Source organism: Theobroma cacao, chromosome 3 (genome assembly GCF_000208745.1).
Source record: "Theobroma cacao cultivar B97-61/B2 chromosome 3, Criollo_cocoa_genome_V2, whole genome shotgun sequence".
In the NCBI taxonomy this organism is placed as follows: Eukaryota; Viridiplantae; Streptophyta; class Magnoliopsida; order Malvales; family Malvaceae; genus Theobroma; species Theobroma cacao.
Window position 1 is genome coordinate 22,923,569 of NC_030852.1, and position 12,554 is coordinate 22,936,122.

At 32.4% G+C, this 12,554-nt stretch overlaps 1 pseudogene; it reads right to left on the reverse strand.

Moving 5' to 3' along the window:
• LOC18604805 lies at positions 2,877 to 4,476 on the reverse strand (annotated as a pseudogene).

Below are 12,554 nucleotides of genomic sequence, written 5' to 3' on the forward strand. Positions count from 1 at the left end.
TTGTAAATTTATGGTTTGAATTGAATGGCTTATGGTGATATTGGCATGAATGGCTGAATTGGAAATTGTGTTGAATATATGAACTGTTTTGCTTTGCCTTGACAGGCTGGTAATATTATATTAGCCATGTTATGCTGCTGAAATTTTATTGATTTGGTGGGATATCGATTAGCTTACTGCAGTGGGCGGGTTTCTGTGGACCAGCCTATTAGAGGGGCACGGTAAATCCCGTTTAATTTATCTTAGTACGAGAGGCGCGGATGGTATCTCCTAAGGTAAAGCTTTAGAGTTCACTACACGCTAAACCACCACGTGAGGGTGAACTCAGCCAACGCCAAGGAATGACTATGTTTTAAAATGTACAAATATGATTTATGGATATATGTCTTTTCTTTAACAGCCTTGGCGGACTTAGTTGGATGCCTCTGATCAAGGTATCCCGAGAATGAGTTTTGGCACGAGCCAAGTTTTTAAGAAATTCATAAGTCATGTTGATTATTTGAGTGAAATGAATTTATTTTGTTTAGTTGAAATGAGTTTGAAACGTTATGAATCATAATACGATGAACTATTATAAGTTGTCTCATTTACTCGACTTTAGATATTTTAGATGATGTTTGTTTACTCACTGAGTTTATATAAACTCACCACCCTCCTTTCCACTCATTCCAGGCTCAGGATAGTCAGTAGATAGCTGATTTCGTCGAGGGCTACAATTGGATTTGCATCCTCAAAAATTGTAGGTTAACAGCCTTTGTTACTTTTGGTCATTTGGGGGTCCACATGTCATTGTAAATTAAATTACATACTCTGGTTATCTGTGTTACTGTATGTACGAATTTATTTTGCTTTTACGCTACAAAAATTATTTACAGATATCTCTATAAATATTATTTCATAAGAAAATGGAATATTTTATTTAATATTTTTATTTTATTCTAATAACTATCATTTCACTTTAAATGAATGTTTTAGACATCTAAACTTATTTTTGGTTATGAAATATGTATCTTTCACTCATATACTACATTTTTAGATGGTTTCGAAATTTTTAGAGAAAAATGACTAAAATACCCCTGTTAGATGAAAATTATTTTTTTTATTGTTTTGGTTTGGAAATAGCTTATAATCTTTTAAAATATGATATTAGTAATTGTTGCTCGTAGGGGAGGTGAGAAAACTTATATTAAAGCCTTGCGGGGTTTCGGTTGGCATTCTGGGTAATGAATGTCTATCGGGACATCGCGACGGTTGTCACGGGCTCGAGGAGAGTACCGGGTCGTTACAACCTCGATTTGATTTTTGAAAATGGTTTTGACAAACCAAGTGCATTGAGAGTAGGCCAACTGTTGCTTCAGTTTAGTGTGACTCTCGTGCACGAGTGAGCTCTAGCTAGAGAACCTTTGGGTTATCGACAGGTGGTTTGGAGTGGCGGGGGCTATGACCTGTGATATGTATACGTGGCTAGGCCACAAGTGATCTGGTAGAGTGAGACTCCCGAATGTGAGCAGTAGCGATCGCTTGATTCTTCGATGTTGGCCAACATCGTGGAGATTGCCATGGCTATGGGAATCTGGTAGAGTAAGACTCTCGGATTGTTATTACATGGAAGTGAGTCCACGAGTTGATATTATACTTTCCTACTCGAGGGCCTTGTGAGTTTTCAACGCGTACTCTTTTACATGGTGGAGAGTTAAGATTTTCTCTACATTTCCCATTGTTTAAATAAAAGCTTTCAGTGCTTACTTGACAAACATGAGTTGATTTAGGTGGCCGTACACTTTGATTTCTTTACATGCCACACATTTTGGAAGCGTGCTTACCTTTATATTGTATTTCATATTTTGATGGCGATGATGTTTTCGGTGATTGAAACTCTTTCTGTTACACTTATTTTCGGCTTTTTTTTTGCCAAAGAAAGCATTATATTATGATTTTACGATATAATTTTTACAAGGAACAAATATCCTCCTTGTGGTTTGGTTTATAAGATTTGCATTTTATATTCTGATTTTATCATTCAAATGATCTTCTTATTGCTTGTTTCCCATCTTCTCCTTGCTCACGGAGTCGATGATCACTGAGTCTATGAGACTCACCTCTTATTTCCCTTTTGTAGATAGTGATCGACCTAGCATGCAATCATCGACACTTATGGTCCATCGCAAATAGGTAAAGGCATCTCATAGCATTTCATTCCAAGTCACTTCGCTGCTAGAGGTCAAGTCGTAGCACTTTGTTTATTTAATTGTAAATGGATAGTGGCCTTGGTATAAATATTAAATTGGAGAGTTTAGACTTCATTATATATACTTATGATTATATGTTTTAAAGATTTAATTGATTATTATAATTATGGTTCAAGTTATGATACGAAAGAATATGGTTTAAGCACTAATATGGATTGCTGAACGAGTATAGTGCATTATCGGGAATCTCTAATAAGGCTTGCTTAGGTCGGTGGGCTATACAATTTTCATTATCTCTAATAAGGAATAATTTTAGGAACATAGCTTTGATCCATAGTGATCTCATAATTGTAACAGCTTTACAATTTTCTTACAAGGCCTTTATGTTCCATGGGCTTCATCCAATTAGTATTTAATAAGTCCTTATTATTACACTAACAAAAAGGAAAACTTCTATCACATATAATTGTATGATTAAGTATGTATTAAACGACAATATATATTCCTTGACCGATCTAATTAGTTTAAGGGCACATATCAACAAATTTATAATCTAATTTGAATTATATATGGAAATGGCAGAAACAAGAGAAACAATTTTATTGGTTTATTTATTTCGTGAAGTTTTTCATAAGCTTTGGTAAAGCCTGTCTTCTTTCCATGCTTTCTGAAATGGTCCACCATAGTTAGATAGCCTTTATCCGTTCAATAAAGCTTTTAAAATTCTTGAAAGAAGATCCAGCTTCATCAATACTCTTTCTAGCAACTTGTTTTAGGTCCAAAACATTTGCTTTTATTCCATCAGAAGAGATTAAGGTCTTTTTCCTTGCACTTATTTCATGCTTTGTTATGATTCCATTTTCATCTAGAGTCTATGGTAATCCAATGTTCCAAACATTACAAATGTAGATTCTATTATGGAATTGATCTGCAAAGTAAGGCCAACATAAAAAGGGCACCCCCATGCTTAGACCCTCCAAGGTGGAATTCCATCCACAATGGCTCAGGAAACAAGCAACAGAAGGATGGGCTAACACCTTTTCCTGAGGCACCCATTTGATAATTTTTCCACGATCTGCTATTCTATCTGTGAACCCTTCTGGGAATTTATAGATGAATTTCCTTTGGTAAGGTTGGTTCTGACAACCCATAAAAAAGGATAGCCACTGAGCTCAAGGCCAAGTGCTAGCTCATCTACTTGTTGTGGGCTAAAGATAGCTTGCTACCAAATGCAACGTAGATGACGGAACCAGCATCTTGTTTATCATGCCTGCTTAAGCAAGTTGAATCCTCAGGCCAAAAGCTTCCAATGAAACTTCCCAAATGATTGCTTGCGAGTAAAAGGCCTACAGGCAAGATGTTGGGAGTCAATTTCAAGGCTGATGGAGCTAGGTCATCAAATGAGTTGGAAAGAATGAGGTTGGCAAACTTGAAATTTTGGAGGCCGGTACGGACAAATTTAAAAGTAGCTTTCTGCATGATTAGATCGCTGCTGGTAATCCATGGAATCTCATACTTTCTCCAAGCAGGGATTTCGCTTGACAATGAGATTGATTCGCCTTTTAGTAGAGTTCCTGCAAAATTTCAAGTCATATATACATTCAAACCAAGGTTTCTTCAATTTTTTTTTTCAAAAAAGCTTTATGGGAGTTGGAAATGAAAGGCCAAATAAATTGATATGCTTATAATTAGTTTATGCAAGTACAGATAACCTTTGTTTGCGTTTTGATATTTTTTTTCCTTAATATATATCATAAATGGTGAATTGTGTCATAAAATCAGACAATTACGGTAGAGAAGATACTTAAAACTGTACACTATGTACTAGGATCGAAAAAACATGTATAGTTAACTACAGATTTGTTGTCAGATTGTTACCATCATCACCCAGAATTTCATCTTCAATAAGCTGTGGAACGCATAGAGCCAGGGCCAAGCCTGCTGGTCCAGCAGTGTGAACCGCAACTCCCTCGATCCCCATATTCTTGGCAACTTTTAATGCCCATCCAATTGATACATCAGCAATAACACATGTGATCTGCTCATTATTAGTGGTATTACACTGGTTTATTTTCTCAATCAAGTTCATCAATTGACCTGGCATAACTCTCCCTGTGCTTTCTGTAAACTCAACAGTATCGTTTCAATCACTTTCCAATTCCAGTCCATCAAAAATTGAAGCACAACTTATCAGGCCTTGCTTCCCATGTATCCCCGGTGTGGAAGCTATAATTTTGTCATGTATGGTTTCAAAATTAACAAATGTGACTTTCACTCCATGAGCAGCAATTTGGAGGGACAACTTCATGAGAAGGGTAAAACTACTACATGTGGTCTTCTAGTTATGGTATATGATCACAACTGCACCTAGCAACATCAGATTTAATTACTTGCTTTTGGAGTTTAAACCTATACTTATATCAATTATTCCACCGGCTCAAAGTCTCACTATTGATAGCTACTACTTTATTTTCAATTGCATAAATTTATGTTTTTGTCATTGTATCATCTTCCAATCGCTTTGCCTTTACACGGTTATATTACGAGGAAATTGTGAGGAATGACCTTTCTTGATAAAGATATTTTAAAAATAACCATCAAAATATATTTAACAGTTTTTAGTCATATTTAGCCATGACTTGACAAAAAAACCTTTTAAACTATTTCAAATAAATTAAACCATTCATCACAATTTCTCCCCATTTGTGCTTCAGATTTCTCTCTTTCACCACCCCACTCTCTCAAATTCTATCGATTTCTCTATTCGACATTCGTTTGCTATACTTCTGATTTCTCTCTCCCGCGTTTTCAAATTTCTCTTTCTTACGCTTTCAAGACAACAAGTAATGGTTTTGACGTGCTTTGGTGGGTGACTATTTGAAAAATTCGATTTTTAGGTATTTTGGATAAAAATAAAACAGTAGAAATAATCACAGATGTATGAAATAGCTTTTAATTGAATCAATTCAGGACCTAGACAGCAATAAACTCAAAATTTTAAAATTTATAAACCTAGGTTTTTAAAAGAATTTTTTTTTTATTTTTAGTCAAAGTAAGTGTTTTTGTCACAACCCGGAACTCTCATTGAGCCCGTGACAACTGCCGTGAAGCCTCGATAGACATTCTTCACCCCGAATGCCGATCGAAACCTTGCAAGGCTCTCGTATCAACTTTTGCACTTCCCCGGTGAGCAATAGTTATTAAATCTCATATTTCAAGAAATCATAAGTCGTTTCTAAATCAAAATAATAAAATATTATTTTCTGGCTCACAGGGGCATTTTCGTCATTTTTTTTTGAAAATACCGAAACCCATCAAAAACATGGTGTAAAAGCTATATATGTTCTTACATACTTTAAATCAGATAACTGAAGTATAAAATTACTTTTACAGTGACACGTGGGCCCTCAACTGACCAAGAAGGTGTAGGGCTACGAACCTTTACTTTCTAGGATGCAACTTATGCAACTTCGAGATTAATTCTCGTCTTAATCAACTATCAACAAACTGTCATGAGCTTGAAAAATGGATAGGAAGAGGGGTGAGATTACATAATCCCAGTGAGTAAACAGACACCATCTAAACTATCTAAAGGCGAGTAAATGGAGACGAATTAAAATATTTTTTTCCAATATATGTTTCATAACATGAATATTCAGTTTACTCAATTAATCAACATGGCTTATATATCTCACAAAACTTGGCTCCTGCCAAAATCATTCCCGAGGATGCCTTGGCCTAGGTATCTGACCGAGACCATTAAGGATGTTAAATGTCTTTACATCTAAAATTCTAGTCATGCCTTGGCGTTGGCTGAGTCTCACTCTCAAGCAATGGTCCACGTGAAGTACACTCAGATCTTTACCTTCAGAGATACCCTTCACACGGCTCTCCGATCGAGGTAAGGTATATATGATTCTGTGCCCCCTCTCTTAGGCTGGCCCACAGAACCTCCACAGCAGGGATTATGAATTATTTTATCTACCACTTGATTTATAAAATCCTTATCTGCATGACATGTTAATTTACCGTAATCTAGCCTCTCAAGGCTGAATACATAGTATATATAATTTTGATACAAATACCAACTTTGCCATTCATGCTCACATATTGCTATAAGCCATATAATTTAAAACACAATTTATAACACAAGCAGGCAGTCTCCAATTACTCTACTTTCAAAACCAATATTCAATTTTTCAGAAAATTTATAAAATCATTTTATAAAATCATAATTTCTCCTAAAACGTAGCAATTTACCATTTAAACCCTTTTTCTATAAAATCACACAATGTATAAAACTACTCTAGATAATTAAGACGATAATAAGTTTACTCACAGTTCTAGGAGTCGATGTACTCCTAATCCCTGTCTTCAAGCACAATCTCTGTACTTTTACCAGTGTAATTTATTCACCACCTATCCACAATGTACAATACATAATTCACCACATTAATGCTTGACCATTATAAAATCAATTCAGGCTCAGTGTATATGCATGATATGATATGCAACTTATCCGACTACCGCTTAAATGCGGTGCTGACCTAATTCGGCCTATTACCCGATTAAATGACAATTGTATCCGATTTGGCTCCAAATTGCTCCATTTCATTTCTAATACCTCAATTCACCAAACATTATTCAAATAACACCAATTTCAGCATCAAAACCTTCCCATTTCTTCATGGAAAAATTTGGCCATTACAGTGCACTAACACCGTGATTTTTCCTACTTAATTTTCTCACCATTATTCATCATTTTCTAAGCCATTTCTCTTGAAATAATAACAATCCATCACCCACACACATCAAGGAAGATTCGGCCAATGAAGATTCATGGGGAAAATGAATTCTTTTCTTGTTGTTTTGCTTCTAAATATGCTAAACTAACTAAAAACACTAACATCTTTCTCTCTCCTTACCCATTTTGATCAGCCATGAATTCATTATGAAAACATGTAATTTAACCATGAAAATTAAGGAAAAATGCATGGGTAAGGTAAATCACTAGCAAAATCAAAGAAATTTTACCTTTGTTTGATCAAATCCTTGAATTCCAATACTTTCTCTTTGATATTTCCCACCTAGGGTTTGTTCTTCTTTGATTTCTCTTCTCTTCTGGTTTGGCTGATCACTATGGGAGAAATGGGCTGATTTTTTGCCTTCTTATAAAGAAATAATAAAATAATAAAAGCATGACACATGGCATTTCGTTATTGGTTCAAATTTTAAATATTTGACTTTTAATTCTTTAATTCTCCACCACACATTTCTCATGTTTATCCATTTCCATGATGAATAAAATCCCTTGATCTTGACAAGTGTCGGAGGTGAAAATTTACCGATTTGCCCCGAGGTGGTAAAATTACCATTTCACCCCTATACTCCAAATTATACCGACAATTAAAACTTTTCACTTCTAAACCTCCAATCATACTCCAATAAGTCAAATGGGGCCAAAAAAAATCTTTTCTAAAATTCTCATTTTGTCCTCAGGTGGCAAATGACCATTTTGCCCCTAGATAGTGAAAATTTCGGTTTGACTCCAAATTGATCCTCGAACTTCAAATCACCATTTTAAATCATTCATGGACTATGAAACTCTTAATTTTAGCTTAAAATTCCTATTTAAACTAGTTCGAGGCTTAATCGACTTAATGGTACCATTAGGAGCAATATCGTCTTTTAACGATTTCTTGAACTTCTTAAATTTGCAAACATTCTATTGTGCATGTAAATGACGTCGTAATTATTTTATAGAATAGGGTTTGACAGTTTTAGATAAAAAAATTTGTATTTTGATTTATGAAAACATGTTAGAAACACTTTAATCGGTGCCAAATTATCAAAAAAAATAAAAAAAATGAAAAGAGTTGAGAGGATTTGAAGTTTTGGTTCGTAAGTAACAATATTTTGGGCATTAAGGTGTAACAAAATGTTTTTGAATATGTCGTGTAACAACAATATATTTTCAACATGGCGTGTAACAGTAATTTTTTTTTTCAACATGACCTTTTTTAACCATGATGTGTAACTTGTTTTTGTACATGACATGTAACAACAGTATTTTTTTTCAACATGGCATGTAACAACCTAACCATAGCTTGTCACATGTTTTTATACATGACGTGTAACAACCTAACCATGGCTTGTTACATATTTTTGTACATAGCGTGTAACAACCTAACCATGACCTGTAACAGCCTAACTATGGCTTGTCATATATTTTTGTACATGACGTGTAACAACCTAATCATGGCATGTAACAACCTAACCATGGCTTGTCACATATATTTATACATGGCGTGTAATATCATAGTGTGTAATTTCATTAAGGGTAATTTTGTTCAACTTGGCTAAAAATAGTTAAAATTATAAAGAGGGCTATTTTTTAAAACATTTTATCTTCAAGGGTTATTTTTTAAAATGCCCCTTATATTATTGCTGGCCTTTTCTTCTTGTTTTATAATGTGGTGAGACTGTTTTTCTTTTCTTTTTCAATTAACCTATAATTTTCTATTGGAAGTATCTAGATGAATGTTAATTCCTAACTAATAGCTTTAACATAAACAAAGTATTTATAAGTGACATTTGCTAGGCATCATTGACTAGGCTATGATTAAGCATATATGATAATTAATGTATTTGTCAATTTGCAAGTTAAATTTAATTATTGACTAATAATATATTTTTTGTTTTAGGAGAGAAAGGAGATTTGAGCCAGATACTTTGAGTTAAGAATAAATGCACTATCATTTAACTAAATGTTTCTCTCAATATAAATTTTAATATTTTTATAGGACAACAACAATAAATATGCTTGAAAATTATATTCCTTAATATATTTTTGTCACTTATTACTACTGTAACTTGTTTTCTTGTGACTTTTTCATATTGGTTTTCTTTTTAACTTTTTTGGGTACATTTGGTATATCAATGTCTTTGTGTCATTTGCTTATTTTCAGACTAGATGGCCACCAAATGGCACTAAAGATTTTAAGCTAGAGATTAAATTTGATACATTGACAGTGTATAGCTTTTATACACTGTCCAATAATGAGATAATGCTACTTCATAAAAAAAAATATATAATTTGGGTTTATATTTTATGCACTGTCAGTGTATAACTTCTATACACTATTAGTTCACCAAAATGTTAAACCAAAAAAAAGTTAATGAGGTATACTAATTAAACATAAAAAAAAAAATTTATGCACTATCAGTGTATAACTTCTATGCACTGTCATTAATGGGGTAACATAAAAAAAATTTAGGGATTTAAAATTAAATATTAGAAAGTTTATAATAACTAATTACAAAAATATTTTCACTTTTCTATCTCTCTCAACCGTACTTTTTCTTGTTTTCGTCCTTATCTCTCACTAACTCTATATCTAATACTTCTTCCATTAAAATTAAATTTTGCAAAATTCTACAACTTCGAGAGCAATTTTTATATTATTTTCTTATTCTTTTGAAACCTTAAAAGAGATTGAGGAAACATACTTTTCAAAAAAAAAAAGATTGAAGAAACAAGATTCAAATAAATAAATTTATCCGTAGAATTTTATTAAATCAACAATTTTGTTTCTAAGTAACACAAGATGAAGCTAAAAATTGTTCTTTTCCTAGAAGCCATGTCCCACTTGTCTTTGTTGTAGTGATGCAAAGGGAAATTCACTTTCATTCAAATATGTTGATTTTGAAACCCTTGTAAAATGGTTAGTAACATCCCATCTAAAAATGAGTGATCTTCATTTAAAATCTTGAAAATGTGGAGTTTAGTTAAAAATTAAAATGGTTATGTAACATATCGTGAACAATGATTTTAGTTTAAATACTAGAAAGCATGTGATTTGGTTTAACATCTTAGGTTGAAAGTTATTAGTATTTTAGATTTTAGTAAAATGGTTAAATAACACCTCAAAAGAATTTTGGTTTTGATAGGCATTTGGAGTTTTATGACCGGAAAAAAAAAACCTAATGCTTGAGGAAAAAAAAAATTTTGGCTTAATCCTGTTAGTTAGAAGCAAAATTGTTGACTTATAAAATTCTATTAATAAGATTTATTTATATGAATCTTGTTTTCTCAATCTCTCCCTTTAGGGTTTCAGAAGAATAAGAAAAAAATTTAAAAATTACTCTTGAAGTTACAGAATTTTGTAAAACCTAAATTTTATGGAAGAAGAAAAAGAGGAAAACAAGATGATGGAGTTGGAGAGAGATAAAAAAAAAAGGAAAATAAGAACAAGAACGGTTGAGAGAGATAGAAACGTGAAAATATTTTATTTATTGTTTAATTAATCATTATAAACTTTTTAATATTTAATTTTTAGTCTTAAAATTTTTTTATTTTACCTCATTAATGAGGTGGCATATTTTGGTGAGCTGAAAGCGTATAGCAACTATACACTATCAGTGCATCAAATATAAATCCATATAATTTTTGGACAGATATAAAATAAATATTTTTAATTTTCTTAAAAAAGATAAAAAATGTATATTTTTAAATAACAAAAAAATAATTTTTATCTCTCTCCAACTCTTTCTCACCCATTATCATCTTCTTCTTTCCTTTTTGTCCATTATCAATAATAGAAACCTAAATCCAGTGATTGTTGCTATAATTAAACTCAAACTCTATCCCAACTTGAATGGAAAAGCTAGTGTTTGTAATTTTTCATAATCAGCCTGGTAAATTTCAATTGGTAACTCTTAATTTTCACATTGGAATATATTTTGTAAAGCAAAGCAAATACAAAATGTATTGAAACATTGAGAACTGATACTGTTGTTTATCGAAAGACAAAAAAGTCATCACAAAATCAACAAGAAAACTAATTCAAAATTAAAAATAAAAAAGAAAGTAAAACTAATTAAAATTCATTTTCAAAAATAAACCTAAATAACTAAAGTTGAACTAAAGTCATTGTCCTGTAAATACTACATCTAAATTATCAACTATCTAGTAAAGACACCAAAAGAACCAAAATCAAAGTAAGCTTAACCACTTAATAGTTGTTAATTTTCCATAATTTTCCTTCCATTGAAAATTAATCATTAGTTTTTTTGGTTGATTTTTCTGATGACTCTTTTATCTTTCTGTTAAATAACAGTATTAGGTTTCAATGTAGTTGTTTCACAACATTTTGTACTACTTTTACTTTACAAAATCTGTAAAGCCCGACCTTATAAAATACTATTCATGACATACATGTGATGATAGCATGATTGCATGCTAGGAGAATTCCGAAAAATTTACAAAAGTCGGTATTGTACCTAAAGGTACAACAAAGTTTATTTAATCCTCGAACTAGATCATTTAGGAATTTTAAGGTGAGATTAAGAGTTTCACAGTTCATGGATGACTTAAAATGGTAATTTGGAGTTTGAGGATCAATTTGGAGTCAAATCGGAATTTTCACTAACCAGGGGCAAAATGGTCATTTGCCACCTAGGGACAAAATGGAAATTTTAGAAAAAAAATTTTTGACCCCATTTGACTTATTGGAGTATAATTTGACTTATTGGAGTATGATTTGAGGTTTAGAAGTGAAAAATTTTAATTTCGGTATAATTTGGAGTAAAAGGGTAAAATGGTAATTTTACCATCTCAGGGGCAAAATTGTAATTTTCCACCACCAGGACATTTTTCCAGCACATGGTCTTCCTTTATCCTCATTTTGACCATTGACTAATTGTGTGGTGGAGATAAAAAGGATTAAAATTTTAAAATTTTAAAAATAGACCAATAAGAAAATGCCATGTGTCATACCTTTATTATTTTATTGTTTCTTTATAAAAAGGCATAAAATCAGCCCATTTTCTTCATATGGCCGGCCAAGCAAGGAAGAGAGAGAAAGAGAGGAAGAACAAAGGGAAAAACAAGAAAACCTAGGTGGAAAATTCAAAGAAAAAGTGAAGAAATCAAGGAAACAAGCTAGGTAAGTTAGAATTTCTTTAGTTCTCCTTGATACCTAGCTTACCCATGCTTTTGTTCTTGATTTTCATGGTTGAATATTGAGTTATTATGATGAATTCAATTCTGAAAAATGGGTTAGGAGAGAGAAAGTTGTTAGATTAATTTGATTTTAAGTTATGTTAGTGTTTTAAGTTAGTTTAGCATATTTAGAAACAAAACAACAAGAAAAGAATTTATTTTCTCCCACAACCATTAATGGCCGAATTTACCATGTATGAGTGAGGATGAGTTTGATTTTTATTCTAGGAGAATTGGTTAAGGAATGATGAATTATGAGCCTAGAAAAATAATGGGAATTTTCGGAGCAAAAATACGAATTTTTACCCACTAGGGGTATTTTCGTAATTTGCTGTTGGGACTGATAATTTGCACCACACTGA